Source organism: Miscanthus floridulus, chromosome 1 (genome assembly GCF_019320115.1).
Source record: "Miscanthus floridulus cultivar M001 chromosome 1, ASM1932011v1, whole genome shotgun sequence".
Lineage (NCBI taxonomy): Eukaryota > Viridiplantae > Streptophyta > Magnoliopsida > Poales > Poaceae > Miscanthus > Miscanthus floridulus.
The window spans coordinates 75,904,161-75,925,801 of NC_089580.1; the positions used below are offsets into that span (position 1 = coordinate 75,904,161).

Below are 21,641 nucleotides of genomic sequence, written 5' to 3' on the forward strand. Positions count from 1 at the left end.
ACAATTTGTTCTAGTGGTGGAAAACCATAATCTTATTTTGGGGGTTTTTGTTAGCCGTTGTTTTTTTCACTCGTTACTAGATATAATCTAGCGGCAAGTGGATTTTGGGGCCATAAAAGTCTCGCATCACAATGGTGTTTGTAGGTGCCCTTTTTATCTCGTTGTTCTTTGATTGCGATTTTCAAATTCTGACAGACGACGGATAATCGAAGAAAGAAGATAACTATATCAGTTTTTGATGTACTCTATTTTTATGCTCATTTTGTGACAAATTATCCATCTTTTATAATAGTATAATCATTTTTCTTGATAAATAGCCGATATAAGACATTCTTTTAAGCGTTTTATTAAAGAACTCGGAACTTCCCTTTTATCGAGAATGAGAACCGGCATCGCACGCTATACTTGACCAAAATGCATGTGCACGCCGCGCTCCGCTCTGCCACCCGGCCAATGCCGACGCCACCACCCGCCCACGCCCGCCTCCTCCTCGCGGCCCCACTCCTCGCCATCCTTGCCCTCGCCGTCGTCGCTGCCAATGCCAATGCTGCGACGCCGCCGTCGCCAGCCGACGTGCTGCTGTCGTGGAAGTCGAGCCTGGGCAACCCGGCGGCGCTGTCCACGTGGACGAACGCCACCCAGGTCTACATCTGCACCACCTGGCTCGGGGTCTCCTGCGACGCCGCCGGCCGCGTCGTGTCGCTCCGTCTGCGCGGGCTCGGCCTCACGGGCGGCCTGGACGCGCTCGACCCGGCCGCGTTCCCGAGCCTCACATCCCTCGACCTCAAGGACAACAACCTCGCCGGCGCCATCCCGGCGTCGTTCTCGCAGCTGCGCGCTCTGGCCACGCTCGACCTGAGCAGCAACGGGCTCAACGGCACCATCCCGCCGCAGCTCGGCGACCTCTCGGGCCTCGTCGAACTCCGCCTGTTCAACAACAACCTCGTCGGCGATATCCCTTATCAGCTGAGCAGGCTCCCAAAGATCGTCCAGCTCGACCTGGGGTTCAACTACCTGACTAGCGCCCCGTTCTCACCGATGCCCACGGTGGAGTTCCTCTCGCTCTCCCTCAACTACCTCAACGGCAGCTTCCCGGAGTTCGTGCTCAGGAGCGGCAACGTCACCTACCTCGACCTGTCGCTGAACGGCTTCTCCGGTCCGATCCCGGACGCGCTGCCGGAGCGGCTGCCGAACCTGCAGTGGCTCAACCTGTCAGCCAACGCGTTCTCCGGCCGGATCCCAGCGTCGCTCGCGAGGCTGACGATGCTTAGGGACCTGCACCTTGGCGGCAACAACCTTACTGGCGGCGTCCCAGATTTCCTCGGGTCCATGACGCAGCTGAGGGTCCTTGAGCTCGGCAGCAACCCGCTCGGTGGGTCGCTCCAGCCGGTTCTTGGCCGGCTCAAGATGCTGCAACGTCTCGTCGTCAAGAACGCCAGTCTGGTATCCACTCTTCCGCCGGAGCTCGGCAGCCTCAGCAACCTCAACTTCGTCGATCTCTCAATTAACCATCTCTCTGGGGGATTGCCGGCGTCTTTCGCCGGGATGAAGAGGATGCGGGAGTTCGACATATCGTTCAACAACCTCACCGGCGAGATCCCAGGGCAGCTGTTCGCGAGCTGGCCGGAGCTCATATCCTTTCAAGCACATACGAACTCTTTGACCGGAACCATTCCACCTGAGGTCGGCAAGGCGACGAAGCTGATAATCTTGTACCTCTACAGCAACAACCTCACCGGCGAGATCCCGCGGGAGCTCGGCGAGTTGGCTAACCTGGCTGAACTGGATTTGTCGGTGAATTGGCTCAGCGGACCGATACCAAGCTCGTTGGGCAACCTCAAGCAGCTCACAAGATTGGCACTTTTCTTCAACACGCTTGACGGAGCGATCCCATCGGAGATTGGGAACATGACAGAACTGCAGATCTTGGATCTGAACAACAACCAATTAGAAGGTGAGCTGCCTTCCACCATCTCGTCTCTCAGAAATCTCCAGTACCTCGCCTTGTTTGATAACAACTTGAGCGGAACCCTACCTCCGGACCTTGGCAGAGGGCTGGCCCTGACCGACGTGTACTTTGCTAACAATAGTTTCTCGGGTGACCTGCCACGGTACCTCTGCGATGGCTTCGCGCTGAATAACCTCACAGCGAACCACAACAACTTCAGCGGCACGCTGCCACCATGTCTACGGAACTGCTCTGAGCTGTACCGGGTGCGATTAGATCAGAATCACTTCACCGGCGACATCTCAGAGGCGTTCGGTGTCCATCCCATCTTGGACCACTTGGACGTCTCAGGGAACAATTTCACGGGGAGCCTGTCGTCAGATTGGTCACAGTGCACCCGTCTCACATCTCTATTCGTCAATGAAAACCGCATATCTGGCAATATTGATGCATCCTTCTGTAGCTTGTCTTCTCTGAGGTCACTGGATCTCTCAAATAACCAACTGAGTGGGGAGCTCCCAAGCTGTTGGTGGAACTTGCAAGCTCTGGAATTCATGGATTTGTCTAGCAACATCTTCTCTGGAGGATTTGCAGGCTCAGCGACCTATGATTTGCCTCTCCAATCGCTTCATCTTGGTAACAACAGCTTCTTTGGAACTTTTCCACCTATCGTTCAGAAATGCATGAAGCTAAGAACACTTGATATTGGGGACAACAATTTCTTTGGTGACGTCCCGTCTTGGATTGGAACAGCTATTCCTCTTTTAAGGGTTCTCATACTTGGATCTAACAATTTCACTGGTATTATTCCGTCGGAGCTGTCCCTACTTTCTAATCTTCATTTACTTGACATGGCCAATAATAACTTCATTGGATCCATTCCGAGATCAATTGGCAACTTATCATCAATGGAACAACCATTCATGGTAGAAACTCTTCAAAATCACGATATTCGTTTCCAGCTTAAATTGGTACAGCAGAGCCGGGTTTCCGTGTTTTCAAGGAGGACTACTCCTGAACCTCCGAAGTCTCAGGATGAGTATCGAGCTAGAGTTGGCGTACTCTGGAAAGGCAGTGAACGAACTTTTCAGACAAGTATTGACTTCGTAACAGGCATTGATTTATCTGGCAATTCACTTTCTGACAGCATCCCCGAAGAGATAATGTACCTTCAAGGTCTCATATTTTTGAACTTGTCAAGAAATAATCTGTCAGGCAGCATTCCACAAGGAATTGGCAGGTTGGATCTCTTGGAGTCCCTTGACTTATCGTGGAATGAACTTTCAGGTGTTATTCCTCGGAGCATTTCAAATCTGTCTTGCCTTAGCACGTTAAATCTCTCGAATAATCACTTGTGGGGTGAGATACCCACAGGAAGACAACTTCAGACACTTGATGATCCATCGATTTATGGAAACAATTTGGGGCTCTGTGGCTTCCCTCTGAGCGTAGCATGTTCCAACAGAGATAAATCTGAGATGACCAAAGGCCGTAAAGAAGTTACATGGTTATGTTACTCTGTAATTCTTGGCTTCGTTTTTGGTTTTTGGCTTTTCTTTGGAGCTCTAGTTTTTCTGGAGTACTTGAGATTTTTGGTTTTTCAGTTTGCTGATAGCTTAGGAAAGGTTACGCAAAGGTTTGTCTACTCGGTGTCCGGATGAAAAATCTTCTCTTTCACACCTAAATTTTTTGTTTTCCTTTTATTTCTCTTTTTTTCATCCTGAAAATAGCAAGAGAATAAAATTAAGAAAGGGCAGAAAGCAGATGACGTGCCTTCTGATTAACAATTGCCTACCAATATTTTTTGTCACTTGATGCAGTTGTGTCGATGCCATACCCCCGGTACCCCGACTTTCATATTGCCGACTACCTACTCCGGATCAGAGACGGCCCGAAGGCCCACGACGACCCTATTCAAGGAAGAATATCTCCGAATTGCGCAAGACTCCGACTAGGGCACGACTCCTTAGGTTGTAGCGCAAGTTGGTCCCAGATATAAATAGCTAGCAATTCTCCGTATTGTAATCATCGATTCTTTCATAGACCTAGCCACATTGTAATCGCAATCTCGCCGAATACAAGCAACACAAACAAGTAGCAACTGGACGTAGAGCTTTTACCCGCTTCCCGGGGGCACCGAACTAGTATAAATCTCGTCTCCATCTGTGATTGTTCTTCACACCAAGCGGGGTTCCCCAAGAACCAAATATCTTCCGGTAAAAAAATGGACAGAGGCACACCAGGTAGGGAGATCTTGCACGAAGACCGATCATGCCGATCATCAACAAGGTTTGGTACCCAGATCCGGTGCATTCCGACGCCGCTATGGCACCTTTCTCTGTCAGATCTGCGATTATGGGCAACTATTACTCATATTCACAGATCAATTCTCTGTCCCACGATGTGTCACCGACTATCCACTTCAGGAGTTTGGTGTTCGAACACTAGGGAGATTTCAATCTACAGCTGACAGGGAACTATGATCCCGACTTGACTCGTGCTGGCCACGAAGTATTCACGTCATTCAGCCATATTCCTGAGGATCTTGTCGATTATGCCGCTCTTCTCGATCTTGACTACGACGGCGCAGGAAGACAACATTCAGATCAGGATGCTCCTAGGAACTATGGGGGCCCTGGCACAAGAAGGAACACCATTGGCGACCATCATCAAACAGGCACAAGACCTGGCCGATCAGGCTAAACAACGCCTGGAGGCAAAGGCGGACGCACCTTCTAAATCGACCAGATCCCAATTGTGTAACTGGAATCCACGCCCCGAGAGATCTAACCGATCAGTGGGCAACCGGTACAATGCCCCTCCTGGACGTCGAGACCTCAGGCCCGAGTTGGATGCGATCCGAAGAGGTCGGGATGCCCAAGCGATGCTCGATGCAAATCGGGCTCAACATTACGGCACCAACCTCGAGTCTCGGTGACTGATTATTGCGCATTCGCCCCGAATCTACGGAGGGTCGTTTGGCCTCATAAGTTCAAACCTGGCTCGATTGAGAAATACGACGGGACCACCAATCCAAAGGAGTGGATCAACATCTACTCTATGGTCATCGAGGCAGCATACGGTGATGATTATGTTAAAGCCAATCACCTCTCGACTGTCCTATAGGGCTCGACCCGAACATGGTTGATGAACCTACCCAAAGGTACCGTTCAGTTCTGGGCTCATCTGTGCCAGATGTTTGAGGCCAACTTCCATGCAACATACACCTGCCCCGGTCAGGAGGATGATCTGTTCGCATGCATACAGAGACCTGATGAATCTCTTCAGGATTTCATTCGACGAGGGATATCTGCAACACGATTCCCGACATGATTGAAGATCGGGTGATCGTAGCCTTCAAGCAAGGCTGCAAGGATGAAAAGACCGCCGAGAAGCTAGCCACTAAAACCCCTAAAACAGTGACTGAGCTCTACAAGATCATCGAGGCAATGGCCAAGGCAGCTGATGCCCGAGCACGAGTGCACAGACAACTCAACGCCTCTCGATCAGCGGAGGATAAGAAGAAGCGCAAGAACGAAGACACCAAAATCCTCACCGCCGAAAAGGGAAAAGCTCTGCCCCGATGCCAAGGTAAACCCGATGACCTCCCTGTTTATTGTCCTGATCATCGTTCCACCAAGCACTCCTTCGTGGAGTGCTCAGTGTATAAAAAGCAAAAACAGAGGAGGAACAACAGCGTAGTGTCAAAGCACCCGGCCATCAGCAACGGCACGATCAGAACGTTCACGTGGCAGAAGAAGACGAAGAGGTCATCCTGCCCGAGAACGAAATACTCACCATCTATGGTGGCACAGCCACCCCGGCTTCCATGACCAAGCTGAAACAAGTCCAGTGGCAGATGAGCAGTACCCAACCATCGGAAAGAAGGCTCAAGTGGTCAGAAGTCCCCATCTTGTTCGACTTTAGGGATCATCCCCGGAATCTATACGATGGCCCACTGCTCCCATTGGTTATTAAACCATACATCAGGAATTACAAGGTCGGACGAACCTTAATCGATAGTGGCAGTGTGCTCAATCCGCTCTTCGCCAATACATACGACAACCTCGCGTTGCCTAGGAAGGCTCTAATCCCAGTCAAGGAACCCTTCTATGGAATAATGCCAGGCATGTCAGCTTATCCACTTGGAAGGATCGACCTCTAGGTTACCCTACATGATGGTGAGAACCTAAGGTCTAAAATCCTTACTTTCGAGGTGGCCGACTTTGAGTCGGCCTACAACTGCATTCTGGGAAGACCATTCTTGAAGAAATTTATGGTTGTGGCCCACTTCGCCTACTCGGTGCTGAAGGTGCCCAGGCCCCATGGTCCCCTCACTATATACGATGACCGGAAAGGTGTAGTTGCATGCGACATGAAAACTCTCGACCTGATCAAGCAGTTTAGGCGGGTTCTCGTAGACCCGGCTGAGCCACCATCAAAGCAGTTAAAGACCACATACTCGACTGTTATGACAACACTAGCAACAACACTACCTGCACCTGCCATAGCAGTCCCGGTTGTGGCCAAGCCATCAATTCTAGAGGCCGAGAGTTCTAAAGTGGCTGAAGCCAGGTCCAAGGCACCTATCCTACCACAAAATCAGATCTTGGCACTGTCTCAACCTCAGGCTCCAATTCCCTCTGAAGTTCCGATCCCAATGATCTCGCAATCCCAATCTCCAGAACTCTCGTAGTCTCATACGCCGAAGATCAACGTGGTCAACTCTAAACAAGCGGCGGTCGTGGACAAGCCAGATAACACTCCTCAATCTAACGAAGTCACAACTGGGACCAGACTACCAAGCCTATCACCATTGATCCGACAAATCCCGATAAGGTCACCCATATCGGGACCAACCTTCCTCCTCAATAGGAACTCGAGCTCATTGCTTTCCTCCGGGCGAACAAGGATGTGTTCGCTTGGGAACCATCAGACATGCCCGGAATCCCTAGGGAGGTAATCGAGCACAAATTGGGTCTACCAACTGGCGCATGACTAGTCAGACAAAAACAAAGACGCTATACACCCGAGAAGCGAGCCGCCACACAAGATGAAATCAACCGACTACTGAAGGCCAGTTTCGTACGAGTGGTCCCCTTCCCACAGTGGTTAGCAAACCCCATCATGGTCAAGAAGCCTAACGACACATGGCGGATGTGCGTGGAGTACACCGATCTAAATAAAGCATGCCCCAAGGATGAATATCCCCTTCAAATGATGGATCAAATTGTAGATTCAACCTCCGGATGCGAATTGCTATCTTTTTTAGATGCCTATTCAGGGTATCACCAAATTAGCATGTGCATACATGATGAGGAAAAAACTATATTTGTAACTCCTTTTGGTGTGTACTGTTATATTAAGATGCCTTTTGGCCTTAAGAATGCTAGTTCTACGTATCAAAAATTTGTTCATATTGTTCTTGAAGGCCAAATCGGCCGCAATGTGGAAGCATATATTGATGATATTGTTGCTAAAAGCAAATTCCAAGGCGATCTGATCACTAATCTAGAAGAAACTTTTAATAATTTATGTAAGAACAAGATGACGCTAAATCCTGACAAATGTTCTTTTAGCGTTTCATCGGGTAAGCTGCTCGGGTATTTGGTGTCTCATCGGGGCATAGAAACTAACCCAAAAAAGGTCAAGGCTATCGATGATATGCAGTCTCCATGCAACAAAAAATAAGTCTAGAAGCTAGCTGGCATGATGGCAGCCCTAAGTCGATTCGTATCCAAGTCAGGCGAACGAGGTATGCCATTTTATAAATTATTAAAAAAGCATGACGATTTTCTTTGGAGTGAACAGACCGAGGAAGCATTTCAGGCATTCAAGCAATACTTGAAACAGTTACCTATACTTATTCCTCCGAAAGATGGCAAAACCATGCTCCTCTATGTAGCTACAACTCCCACAGTTTTTAGCACGGTCCTGGTGGTCGAGCGTTAAGCCGAGAAATCAACAAAACAACACCTTGTGTATTTTGTGAGCGAAGTGCTACATGATGCTCGATCCAGGTACCCTAACATTCAAAAGTTAATCTATACCATATTGATATCTTCTCAAGAGCTTAAGCATTTTTTCTTAAGTCACAAGATCAAAGTAGTTTCTTCGTATCCACTTGGTACCATTGTTCATAATCGAGCTGCCATTGGTAGAATCGCTCAATGGTCAGTCGAGTTAGGCCAATATGACATAAAGTTTGTACCTAGAACTGCGATCACATCACAGGCTGAAAGGTCTAAATATGGCTAGAGAGGGGTGAATAGCCTATTAAAAATCTACAAGATCACTAGAGCAATTTGATTAGTATGACAAATAGCGAATTGCAAACTTGCTCTAGCTCTACAAGAGTTGCAAGCCACCTATCCACCAAGTCTAGTTACTATGATCACTAGGCACATAATTTGCTAAGTCACTACTCACTAAGAGCTCTCATACTTGCTACACTAAAGATCTCCACTAGATGAACTTAAACTACAAAGCAAGCTCTCAATTCTAGCTACACTAAAAAGCTTGCTACAACTAGTTTACGGGAATGTAAATGAGTGAGTAGGGTGGTTATACCGCCGCGTAGAGGAGTGAACCAATCACAAGATGAATACCAACTCAATCACTGGGAGAATACCAAAGGGCAAGAGACAACCAATTTTTCTCCCGATGTTCACGTGCTTGTCGGCACACTAGTCCCCATTGTGTCGACCAACACTTGGTGATTCGGTGACTAAGAGGTGTTGCACGAACCTTGTCCACACAATTGGACACCGCAAGAACCTACACACAAGTGAGGTAACTCAATTACACGAGCAATCCACTAGAGTTACCATTTGGCTCTCCGCCGGGGAAGGCACATGACCCTCACAATCACCAGGAGACGCCCACAAATAATCACCAAAATGTGCCAGTCCTCCTCCGCTGCTCCAAGCCGTCTAGGTGGCAGCAACCATCAAGAGAAATAAGAAATCCGCAGTCACAACGATCCCCAAGTGCCACTAGATGCAATCACTCAAGCAAATGAACTTGAAATCAATCCCAATCTCACTATGATGATGAATCAAATGATGGAGATGAATGGGAGGTGTTTGCTTAGGCTCACAAGGTTGTTAGGAATATCAAAGTAAGAGAGTCAACCCCAAGCTGGTACCTATCTATTTATAGAGCCCCAAGACTCAAAGAGCCGTTGGGCACTCTCGGACTGACCAGACGCACTTACCGGACGCACCCATACGTCCGGTCGGCCAGCGTCTGATCGCACCAATGGCCGCCACGTGTCCTCGTTTAAACTTCAGCCATCAGATGCCAATGGTCACTTAACATTCAATGCGCAATCAAACAATCGACCGGACGCGCCGCTTCAACGCACCATACGCAGAGACACGCCGTGTCCGTTCGATTATAGTAAGAGTCCAGAGGCATTTTTCATCGACCAAACACGTCAGGTCACGAGTGACCAGACGCGCCTGGGAGTCTGGTCAGCTCCCCATGTCTCTACCTGCGAAAAACCTGCCGACGTCAGTGTACGTCAACCGCGAACTGACGCAGCCCCTACGCGTCTGATCGCGCGTTGACCTCTACGTCCGCTCGCCAGAAGAAGTGACCGGACATGCCGGTCAGGGCCAGAGCCAGCATCTGGTCCTTCACCTCGCCCTCAGTCAGACAGCGCTGCTTCGCTATAATTGACCAGACGCGCCCGGGGTGAGTTCGGTCACTCCGCGGCCAGCGTCCGGTCATGGACTGTCTCCTCTTTTTCTTTTTCTATGTCCACAACCACTTCACCCTTGCTTCCAACTTGCTAACCACAAAGTGTAGAGCTAGTGTGCATGAGTGTTAGCATTTTTCAAAGCATTTTACAAGGGTCAAGGTTAGCACACTAGGTTCCTAAATGCATATGCAAAAATCAAGTCACCTAGTGGCACTCGATAAACCATTTAGCCAAAGATTTCTCCTCTTTATAATATGGCTATCGATCCTAAGTCACTCACACCCTCTATGGTGTCTTGAGTGCAAAACAAAAATCTATCTTATACCTTTGCCTTGATCTTCTCGGTTTTTGTTTTTCTCTTTCTTCTTTTCCAAGTTAGAGCTTGATCATCATCAACACTTGTCCATCTTCATCGCCATGGACCTCACCTTGCTCACTCACTTGGATTGCACCAACCTAGCTCATCTCACCACTCATGACAAAGGTTAGTGCTAGGTTTCATCAATTATCCAAAACCAAACTAGTGCTTTCACATGCTCTAGCTGATTTTGTTGCATAATGGACAAATCCAGAACCCGAGGAGGTGGCTCAAAACCCCGAGCATTGCCTAATGCTCTATGATGGAGCAAAGTGCAAGAATTGCGTAGGGACTGGTGTTGTCTTAATATCTCCTAAACGGGATGCCATGAGGTACGCAACTCAAATTGAATTTTATAGATCCTACTCCAACTAACAACATTGCCGAGTATGAAGGTCTGTTAACTGGTTTACGAATTGCCATATCCTTGGGTGTTAAGCGACTGCTTGTGAAAGGGGATTCGGAAGTAGTCGTTAAAGAAACCAGCAAGGATTATTGAGCAAGAAACGAGAACATGGTCGCATATCTACTATCATATAGACGATTGGAATCTAAATTTGATGGGCTCGAGGTCCAATACATCTCGAGAAAACTAAACTCAGATGCTAATACGCTCGCTAGCCGGGCAGCTAAACCACAGCACCTACTAGGAGACGTCCTAGTCAAAGTGCTAACAAAACCATCTATCCCGATGTCAAAGTCAGGTCCAAACCCCACGCTTGATCCGTCAAGCGACGAGGCAATACTCAACGAATTCCTTGGGAAGTCTATGCTGGGCGATACGGCTCCTGCTGTCGCTCTAGTTGGAAACGAGGAGAACTGGATGGATCCAATCTGGGCATACCTCACAAACTAGGCTACTCTGGTCGATGATACGAACATAGAACGAACCAGCCATAAAGCCATGGGCTATCAAATGGTAGATGACAACCTCTACAAGCGAGGGCAAAATGGGGTTCTTCGCAAGTGTATCACCTAGGCCAAAGGCATTAGTTTGCTCCACGACATCCACGAAGGAATTTGTAGGTCCCATGCCTCTCACAGAACGCTGGTCGGGAAAGCTTTTCGACAAGGATTTTACTGGCCTACAGCGCTCGCAGACGCCACTGAGTTGGTTCAAACATGTGAAGCTTGTCAGTTTTTTAAAGGGCAGATTCACCAACCTGCTCAAGCATTAAATACGATCCCTTTGTCCTTTTCCAAGTGCTCGGGGTGGCTATAGATTTCTGATTGTAGTGATCGATACTTTCACAAAGTGGGTTGAAGCTGAGCCAGTAGGCCGGATAACCAAAGAAAATATAGTCAAATTTTTGCGGAGCATTGTACTGTGTTTTGGCGTACCGCACCAAATACTTTTGGATAATGGTACACAATTTACCAGCAAAAAATTTGAGAATTTTTGTGAAAGACATGCCATCATGCATCATCGGTCCTCAGTCTATCACCCGATGACCAACTGTCAAGTAGAGCGTGCTAACAGAATAATTCTGCAAGGGATCAAGACCCGTATTTTTTATAGGCTTAGTGCCTACGATAAAAATGGGTCGAAGAACTCCCCACAGTTCTATGGGCAGTGCGCACTACAGCTAACCGAGCAACGGGTGAAACGCCATTTTTCCTTGTGTATGGGGTTGAAGCTGTCCTTCCCCCTGAAGTCCGACTAAACTCGCCCCGAGTAGCAATGTTCTCTGAAGAAGAGCAAGTTGACTGTCGTTATATCGACCTAGAACTCCTCAAAGAAAACCGTGATATAGCTGCATTCCGAGTCGAGAAATACCAGCAAGCCCTTCGTAGATATCATAGCCAGCGCGTACATGGCCGGGCGCTTAACATTGGCGATCTGGTACTCAAACGAGACCAACGCACAAAGGATAAAACAAATTAACACCCCTTGGCAGGGTCCATACATCGTAGTTGATATAGCCCGACCAAGCGTATACCAACTAGTAGAGATAGACAGGGATATGCTCCCGAATACGTGGAACATGGATCAGCTACAACACTTTTATGCATAATAAACTGCGTTCCTGATGTTCTGTTTCTCAGCATACAACCCATATAAGTGTTTCATTTGTTGTTGATTTTATTTCTTTGTTAGTAGTAGTTTTCTTGAGCATATATGCTCGGGGGGGCTGGGGTTAAGGCTGTTCAATTACGGCTACCTTTTCTCGACTAGTCTTCTACTATTTATTCAGTTAACCTACTCATACCCAAATAAATAGTCAGGAGCTATCATTTTGCTATTCACTGGTCTGCAAAAATTCTCAATCATGCTAAGCCTAAATCATGCAAATGGCATCGACTCACGGTGCACAAACCACTCGAGTTTAGCTACTACAAGTCTGAATGTTTGCATAATGAAGGATTTAAATAACAAAAGAAAGAAGAATTGTGCAAGACTAACAAAGTAATCTTACAATATTGTAGGGACAGGTAAATGTTTTCATTTTTTTCTTTTCCTCGCCACAAATTGACAGGTCCAGCTTTGTTAGTCTATTCAAGTATTAAAAATAGCTTGACAGCCGCAATGTAAGTTAGTCACAAAGCAAACTATCACTTTTTTATTCTCAAAATAGAATTGATGATTTAGTACACTGTGAATAATTTACAAACACCTTGTACCCGAGTTGTGAGTAAAGTTCTAACCTGACTCGAGGCTATGAATCAACTCAGTAACTAGGACGGCACTGCTAAAATTATCCCGATTTCGGATTGTGTCCACGTGTAAAGCGTGTCGTGGCTCTGATCGCGGTGACTCGAATACGGGACAGTTTGAAAAAATGCGGATAAACAACAAGATACTCATCGGGAACTAGTCATTTCATTGATATAATTCGTGAACACGGATTTACAAATGATTAAACTGGAACCCTACTCTAAGGCGGATGAAGCAGGCGCCACCTTGGATTGTCACCAAGCTGCTTACAGGGCATGATGATGAGATGGGAGTAGCCTAGCTCCTCGACGGCGACCCACCGCCTGCAGGCTCGTCCTTCGCCTCTTCCTCCTCCCCCTCGTCTACCTCCTCCTCCTCGGTGGCCTTGTCCTCATCGTCGCTGCTGAGGACCACCAGGCCACCATCCCCTAGGATGCCAATGGCTTCACGATTCAGCTCGACAAAGAGCTTCTCGCAATCTCCTTGTAGCGGCTCGTGTCTGGCCAGTCGGCGGCACAAGGAGTCGAGGGCCCGGGGACGACGGAGATGGCGGAGGCGACATGAGCGGTGGAGGCAACCAGGGCGGCAGTGGCAGTGCCCACCGGTAGGGTTGAGCCTTCTAGCTCGTCCTCGTCGGAGAGCTCGATCACCACCTCCGGTGCAGATGGCGCCGGCTAGGTCAGGACCTTGGCCAGAAATCCCGGCAAAGCGACTTCATCGACCCTAGCTTCCCCACCTGGGACCGCTGGGGTTGGAGCTACCGGCGTCATTACCAGCGGCAGTGCTGCCACCGGGACTGGGGCTTCAGAGGACGTTGGGGATGGAGACACGGGAGCATACGTCGGAGGTGATGGCGTACTACTCGCCGCCGCCGCCGTAGCCAATTGGCCAGGTGACTACGCGAGTAGCAGATGCGTCACCTTGTGAGGACGTTTGAGGCCGGCGGTTTTCTTCCTCATCTTCGCTATGAGATTTCAAAATAGAGGTTGCAGATTCATCATGAGCAGGCCTAATTAAATAGGACCAAGCCGCCTTTCTAGAAATCTCAACCGCCATCTCAATTAAAAAGGAATTAAATCTCCACCACACACATTCACAGGGAACTGAGCCGACGCAGCGCTTCGACTGACAGACGACTGCGCGTCCCCTGGCTTGCATGTGAAACGGTATTGGCAAGATAGGATGACCCAGGGATGGCACTAGAACAAGCTCATCTCCCAACAACGCATCTCTCTCGGCCTACCCAAGATTGGGTCTTAAGTCGCGATCGGCAATTTTGGGTGGCATCTAATCACCTGGATCTCAAGCCAACCGACTAAGACAATCCTGACTACACATAGACGGTCGAGTTGCATTTGACAGACAAGCTTGGGGGCTTATATCGATGCCATACCCCCGGGTACCCCGACTTCCATATTGCCGACTACCTACTCCGGATCAGAGATGACCCGAAGGCCCACAACGACCCTATTCAAGGAAGGATATCTCCGGATTGCGCAAGACTCCGTCTAGGGCACGACTCCTTAGCTTGTAGGGCAAGTTGGTCCCAGATATAAATACCTAGCAATTCTCACTGTTGTAATCATCGACTCTTTCATAGGCCTAGCCATATTGTAATCTCAATCTCACCGAATACAAGTAATACAAACAAGTAGCAACTAGACGTAGGGCTTTTACCCGCTTCTCGGGGGCACCAAACCAGTACAAATCTCGTCTCCATCTGTGATTGTTCTTTGCACCAAGCGGGGTTCCCCAAGAACCAAATATCTGCCGATAAAAAATACCGACAAGCTGTTACAGTTTTTTTAAAGGAAAATACTTGTGTGAACCAAGCAAAAATGATTTTTTTTAATTTTAACACTTTTTGGAAACTAATTTTAAATATAACAGAGTCGGGGTTTTTTAAAAAACTAACACTTTTGGCCGCGCCTATTGCCCTGGTGCGGCCAAATGCCTGTGCCGCGCGCATGCATGGTGGCGCGGCAGAGGGCTGGCGACCAGAATCGCTGACCGCTGACGGGGCAGGGCCTGTCGTGCCACCAATCTTGGCGCGGCAGTGCCGCGCCCTGATCTGTGGTGCGGCAGAGGCAAATAAAACCCCCGCCGCGTCCCGCGTCCGCTAGTGGCCGAGTAGCTGCTGTTGCCCGAGTAGCGCAGCAAGGCCGCCTAGCCGTCGCGCCAGCCCTCCGCCGAGCATGCCGGCCACCGCGGCCGCGTCTAGCCGCGCCAGCCATCCAGCCTACCAGCCTACCAGCCGCGTCTGCCCACGCCAGCTAGCCCACCGCCGAGCACGGCATGGCCGCCGTGCCCACATGCCGGCGTGCCACCCCCTTCGGCCACGCACGGTGGCTGCCCGCTGAGGCCTGCGCCCGCGCCTCCTGGCCCGGTCTAGCGCGCTGCAGCGAGGTACTCCCCTAATATAGTTAGTATAGTTAATAAAGTTAGTAAAATTATTAAAGTATAGTTAGTATAGTTAGTAAAGTTAGTTAGTTTAGTTAGTATAGGTAATATAGTAAGTTAGTATAGGCAGTAAAGTTATAGATGTTGTAGTTAGCCTTGTATAGATATTAATATTAGATTAGTTAGTATAGTTATAGTTAGAATATGTATTAATATTACTATGGACATTACGTACGACGATTTCGATGACTTGATGAAGTTTCTTGAAATGCTTTTGCAGATGGATTGTTGTGTTAGAGTTTTGTATGGAGGAAGTGTTAGGAGAGAAGATGGTATGTTTGAGGATATGTGAGAAGAATTGGAATGGTTTGATGAACCTCCTAGCTTCAATGACCTTTGTGTCCGTTTGAATGCAAAGTTTGGCGGTGATTTCACACTATGATCATGGGCCAGAATTAGCGAAGCGCAACAGTATGTTCCACCACCACCTTACACAGTGACTGAGCTTGAGCATCTAAGGTCCAAGAACGTACCTTTCAGGGCTGTTCCGAACTATAGGGATGTCAGCATGACGGATATGGCAGTTTGTGACACCGGTCTCTAGATGTGTAGGAATTCATTGTACAACCATGACAAAGAAACCCTTAGGAAGGGGATGATATTCAACACAATGTCAGAGATAAAACTCTTCCTTCAGGACTATGCTGTGTACCACCATAGGCCATACACCGTCACTCATTCGGACCAGGTGATTTCATATTGTGTTCGTATTGCATAACAAGTAGTTCAAATTTTGCAATGCTACATAATGTTAATCTGAATATTATTAATTTGAATACTCTAACCCTTTGTTTATCAATTTGTAATAGAATGGCCCCTCCCACGCCGCACCAGCTATACCCCCTTCTTGAGGTGGAGTACGATGACCCCCTTATTGCACCAGACGACGAGGTTTCCAAGAGGCGTTCGAGGGATCCTTACATTCCTGGGACTTAGTTCATTACGTCGAACTTATGTCGAATGAATATTATCGTCGAAAACTTGCAGACTCATAAACCAATGAAAATGTTATGTGGCAACTTGTCGTCCATTTTTTTGCTTCATGTTCGTTTCAACTTGCGCACGATCGCGACAGCACTTGTAGTTTTGTACAGTACCGACAACAACTCAGTTGAAGTTGGATATTGTCTGTCCGCGTCACTGCCGCGCCGTGGACTCTGGCGCGGCAGAACCTAGGCTATGGCGCGGCCGAACCAGTGGGCTACGACGCTGTATTCGAGATAATTTCACCCGATTATGTTCGTTTTAGAAATTTTGAACGCATGATACAAAGAGATGTGATCACTTAAGATCGATCATGGGTAATTCGAGTACATGATACATGGGTACAATACATCAGTAGTTCAAATGGAATATAAGACAACACAATGGAATTTCTACTACATAGCTACATTGATCATTAATAAAGCATGGAACTAACAGACGGTGCAATAAAAAACCCTCAGTTAGAAACACACTGAGTAAGCAACTCGTCGTCCGAGTACCAATCCTCAACCACAACCCTGTTGCTGTGGCTAGGCTCACCTGCATTGCCCTGATCTGCCTTTCGCCTGTAGTAAGCGGCCTCCGCTTCATCTGCAGCCTCTACGGCCTGAGTGAAGAACACGTCGTCATCCTCCCTTGCCTCCTTTCTTGCCCTCTCCTCCTCTAATGTCATCCGTCTCTCCAATCCCCATTTGACAAGCCCAATATCGATCAGGTTACAAATACCGTGTTGTATAGCAAACTCACGCATCTTGTCTTTGTGATGTTTAACGAAAAGGTTGACGTAGTCAGGTTCATATCCCCTCTTTCGTGCAATTACTTGCTTCCCCTTCAGTTCATCCAAGAACTTAGCTTGACCATCATAACATTCCCACCTGCATTTTCTAGTGCTCTGTTCAAACGATAAATTATATCATATATGTCTTAGCAAAACAAAAAGAAAGTACGATTTCATGGTTACCACATAAATAACCAACCTCATCATAGTCAATCATATGGCCGCAATAATGGCCTATTCTAAGCTCCGAAGGGACTAGACCGTAGTTGGATTTAACACCACATTCGCACTTGACTGGCGGTGCTTTGTAAATTAATCTTTCTTTCTTCTTTTGCTTTATTTTTGGAGGTTCTTCAGGCCATTTGTTCTTAGGACCATACAACCACTCCTTGAAACGACACTTCGTCATTGAATATACCTAAATAACGTGACATTAGTACATAACACATATAGCTCAACATTTCACCACATACACTTTGCACTTACTTCATGCTTGTTTGGATACACAAACTCCAATGTATTGTCAGGGTTTATCACGGCTCGGTCTCCGCAATGGCACAGAGGAGGTTCCTCGAGTTGTCTGCGGCTAAGTGCTTCTCCTTAGCCATCATTGGAGGGGGGTTAGGGGGAGGTGGAACCCACTGCTCGAAGTGCTCTCGTGGATGTCGCCCTCTCCACCAATCGTCGAAAAGGAGGTACCTGGGGTCAAACTTGTCTGCACCGTCGATCCACTGAAAGAAAAAGCACCTCTCATGGACCTACACAATAAAATTCCAACAAAATATTAGTAACCTAGTAATACCAATGAAGAAAAAAAATATACAGAAATAATTACTTACATTAAAACGACTGCATGTGTAGAAGCAACGAGCCGCTGTGTCCGGATGTCTCGATTGAAACACGTCGGCCGGACGACCACAGTCACAGTTAGGGATAGGGAGTTCAGGAGGGACGAGGGCATCTTTGCTAGACTCGTCGGGGTACAATTCTCTAGGACGACCTCGTTTTCGCCATAACTGCTCCCGAAACATGTCTTTCATCTAATAAAACGGTTCAAATTAAACATAAATCAAAACAACGCAAATTAATGTAAAATATAATCATTTGCAATGCAACTAAAATAATATAACCGACAATTATAACAACAAAAAAATACATGGTATACATACTTCTAACTAAATAATTAACCTTAATATTGACAAAATCAAACTAATATCTTCCTTCAAACCGTAGACCATAGTTCCCAAACATAATTTTTCTCTCATAATATTCTATCCATCATTCAAAAGAAAATAAAATGTGCGTCATTACCTTGAACGAGGACGAGGAGAGGCGGAGGCGGCCGGGGAACGGAAGGGAAGGGAGGGAGGCGGCAATGGAGGGCCGGGCGGGGGGGGGGGGGGGGGGGGGCTGTCGGCGTTCGTAGCGCGGCGGCCGGCGTGCTAGGCGGCGGGCGGACGCGGGCGCGGCGGTCAGGCGGCTTTGCTGCTCGGGCAGCGGGACTGGCCGCGGGGGGTTTATTCGGCTCTGCCGCGTCACGGATCCAGACGCGACACTGCCGCGCCAAGATCGGTTCTTCGACAGAGCCCTGCCACGTCACCGGTCGCGATTCCGGTCGTCGCCACGTCAGCCCGCTGCCGCGCCACCATGCATGGCGAGGCACAGGTATTTGGCCGCGCCAGGGTAATATGCTCGGCCAAAAGTGTCAGTTAAAAAAAACGACAGTGTTAGATTTAAAATTAGTTTCCAAAAAATGTTAAAATTTAAAAAAAAATCGCAAAAACTAAGGTAGCGTTTGGTTGAAAGAAAAGGTGGAGCGGGATGGTCCTGACTCTGGTTTCTGAGATGGGACGAGAACGAGACGGATACATTGTCTGTTTGGTTAGTGGAATGCGATGATCCCTATTTTTTGTTTGGTTGGAAGGATAAAGTGAGATGGAGTGATCGTGTCTCGTGTTTGGATGAAGAGATAGGAATAGGATATCTTGATATTGTCACCTTCCACATAAGCTGGTAAAGTTACCTCCTTTCTTTTATATTGACAGCACAATGGTAATAAATAGAATGACTTACCATTGCCGTGCCTAACCATTGTATGACAAGAAACGGGCAATGTTAATATGCAAGGTGGGTTGTTCATGAGCCCGTGAATAAGTTTAATTTTGCAGAAAATCTATGTAACAACTGAATAATTTATGAACAATCATCATCACTTGATAATTTGAGCCAAATAATAGGTCTAGATCAAATATGTCTCTCTCCGTCTTCTCTTCTATCTTCTTCTTCCTCCGTCCAACCTTGATTCCGAGAAGCCGCTCGTGACAGATTGACAGTGGCGAAACGACCGAGGGAGTTGATGAGGAAGACATCCAGAGCTTCAATCGAACACTGCTGGGTTGTTTACAGTATCCATCGTTCTTAATAAGGTACACGAAACCACTTCCTAAATTCATTTTCTTGTGTGTATGTTATCAGCCTGTTCGCTTGCTCGTATCTTGCCTATAAGTCATAGTTTATCAGTCAATAAATGATATTTTTCTCTCACACCAAACCAGACAACGATATTTTCAACCATGACTTATAAGCTAAACCAGCCCAACCAGTGTATATTATGGGTCACCGTCAGGCGATCAAACCAGTGGCAAATCGTGCGGCCGTGCACTTCTTTCCTGGAGGGTCCCCACCGATAGTCTTAATGCCGTGTTTTTCAAATTTCACAATGTGCTAGTCCATATATGCACTTGTTCCTTGACTCGAAGTCAGTCTTGCCAGCAATGTCCATTCCACTGACAGTCCTGCAGATGCCGTGTAATCCACAAAATCCATGACCGCCAGTCCACGGTCGTCGTCAACCAAGCTGCACTCGGGTTTCTTAACCGTATGTCAAGTGGCCTTCAAACTATCACCTTTTATATATATATAAAAAAAGAACAAGAAAAAAAAATCCTTCACTGGTTTCCAAGGCTGAAACCGAGAGGCGAGAGTGCCATGGCAGATCTCGCACGAGGATCCCAGACCCTTCTCACATACCTCTGCCTCTGTCTCCTGCTACTATCATCCTCAGCCCACCTGGCGCTGGCGATGAGCATGGACCTCGACAACGCCGACGACTTGGACATTGATGACAGATTCTCTGGCGAAGTGGCACCGGCACGGCGCCTCTACGGCAACGGCTTCACCGTGCAACAAAACAGTAACACCTTCTCCAACAGGTCCGGTTCGGCCTTCTGCAGGGCTGTTGTCCCTGCAGATACTGGACCTGTTCAACAACCAGTTCACCGGGGAGCTACCGGACTGACTGCTGGTGGGAGATGCAGGCTCTGCAGTTCATGGTCCTCTCAAACAACTCCTTCTCAGGTAAGATCCCTGAAGCCCCATCGACCCACAACTGTTCTCTAGAATCGCTCCATCTTGCCGGCAATAGCTTCACTGGAGAATTTCCAGCTGTCGTCCGGGGATGCCAGCAGCTGGCCACTGTAGATATTGGGAACAACAGGTTCCATGGTGATATTCCTGGCTGGATTGGAAGCGATGCTCCAGCACTGAAAATCCTTAGACTTAGTTCGAACAACTTCACTGGTCAAATTCCTCTGGAGTTATCACAGCTTTCACAACTTCAGTTGCTAGACTTGGCCCACAATGGATTGACAGGATTGATCCCAATAGAGTTGGGAAACTTAGAATCCATGAAGCATCCGAAAATTAATTCCAGTATAGGATCGCTAGATGGGTCCACCTATCAGGATAGAATTGACATCATCTGGAAGGGACAAGAGCTGATATTCCATAGAATACTTGAGCTGATGATAGGCATCGATTTGTCAGGCAATTCACTGTCGCACTGCATCCCTGAAGAGTTAACCAATCTCCAAGGCCTCCGATTTCTGAACCTGTCAAGAAACAATATGTCATGTACCATTCCTAAAAACATTGGTAGCCTCAAATATCTTGAGTCCCTTGATCTTTCCTGGAATGAACTTTCAGGACCCATTCCTCCAGGCATGAGTAGTTTGCAGTCCCTTAACACATTGAATCTCTCAAACAACCATTTGTCAGGCAAGATACCTACCGGGAATCAACTTCAAACACTCATAGACCCATCGATTTACGGCAACAATCCTGACCTCTGTGGACCTCCTTTGAACATTTCTTGCCAAGATCCGTCACACGCATTTGATGAGGGAAATGGCGGAGAATGCCAGGACCAATGGCTGTACTACTGTTTGATCGCTGGAATTGTTTTTTGATTCTGGCTGTGGTATGGGATGCTCTTTTCCATTACGAAGTTGAGGTATTCTGTTTTCTTGTTTGTTGATCGCATGCAATACAAAATTATGCAAAAGGTGCGGCCTATCAATCATTTTCTTTCGAAAGAAAAGAGTGATCCATCTTCCGTACCTATGTTTTCTACAAGTGATACAAGCTGAAGAATGGAGTAATGATGTCATCTCTACTATACTTAGCAATCCAATCTTCTCTTTTTTTTTCTACCCTAGTACAGCAGGAGATTTGCTGCCTTTCTTTGTATGCTTTAAGATGTAATGCTGAGAGGAGGCCAGAAGGATTATAGTCAACTGTTGTATGGCAATTTCAGTAAAAACCTCATTATATGTTTAAGGAGATTTGCTGTCTTTTTTTGTATGCCTTTCTGATATGATATGTTTAAGAAGTTCTTACTTTTTTGTACTTGATTCATTTCTACTACTGTTATGAAAAGAATATGTATATGAAATTATTTTCAAGAAGTGGCAT

General features: G+C 47.4%; 1 pseudogene; it reads left to right on the forward strand.

Moving 5' to 3' along the window:
• The first annotated feature begins 453 nt into the window (after nucleotides 1-453).
• LOC136536377 (probable leucine-rich repeat receptor-like protein kinase At1g35710) lies at nucleotides 454-21,509 on the forward strand (annotated as a pseudogene).
• The last annotated feature ends 132 nt before the right edge of the window (nucleotides 21,510-21,641 follow it).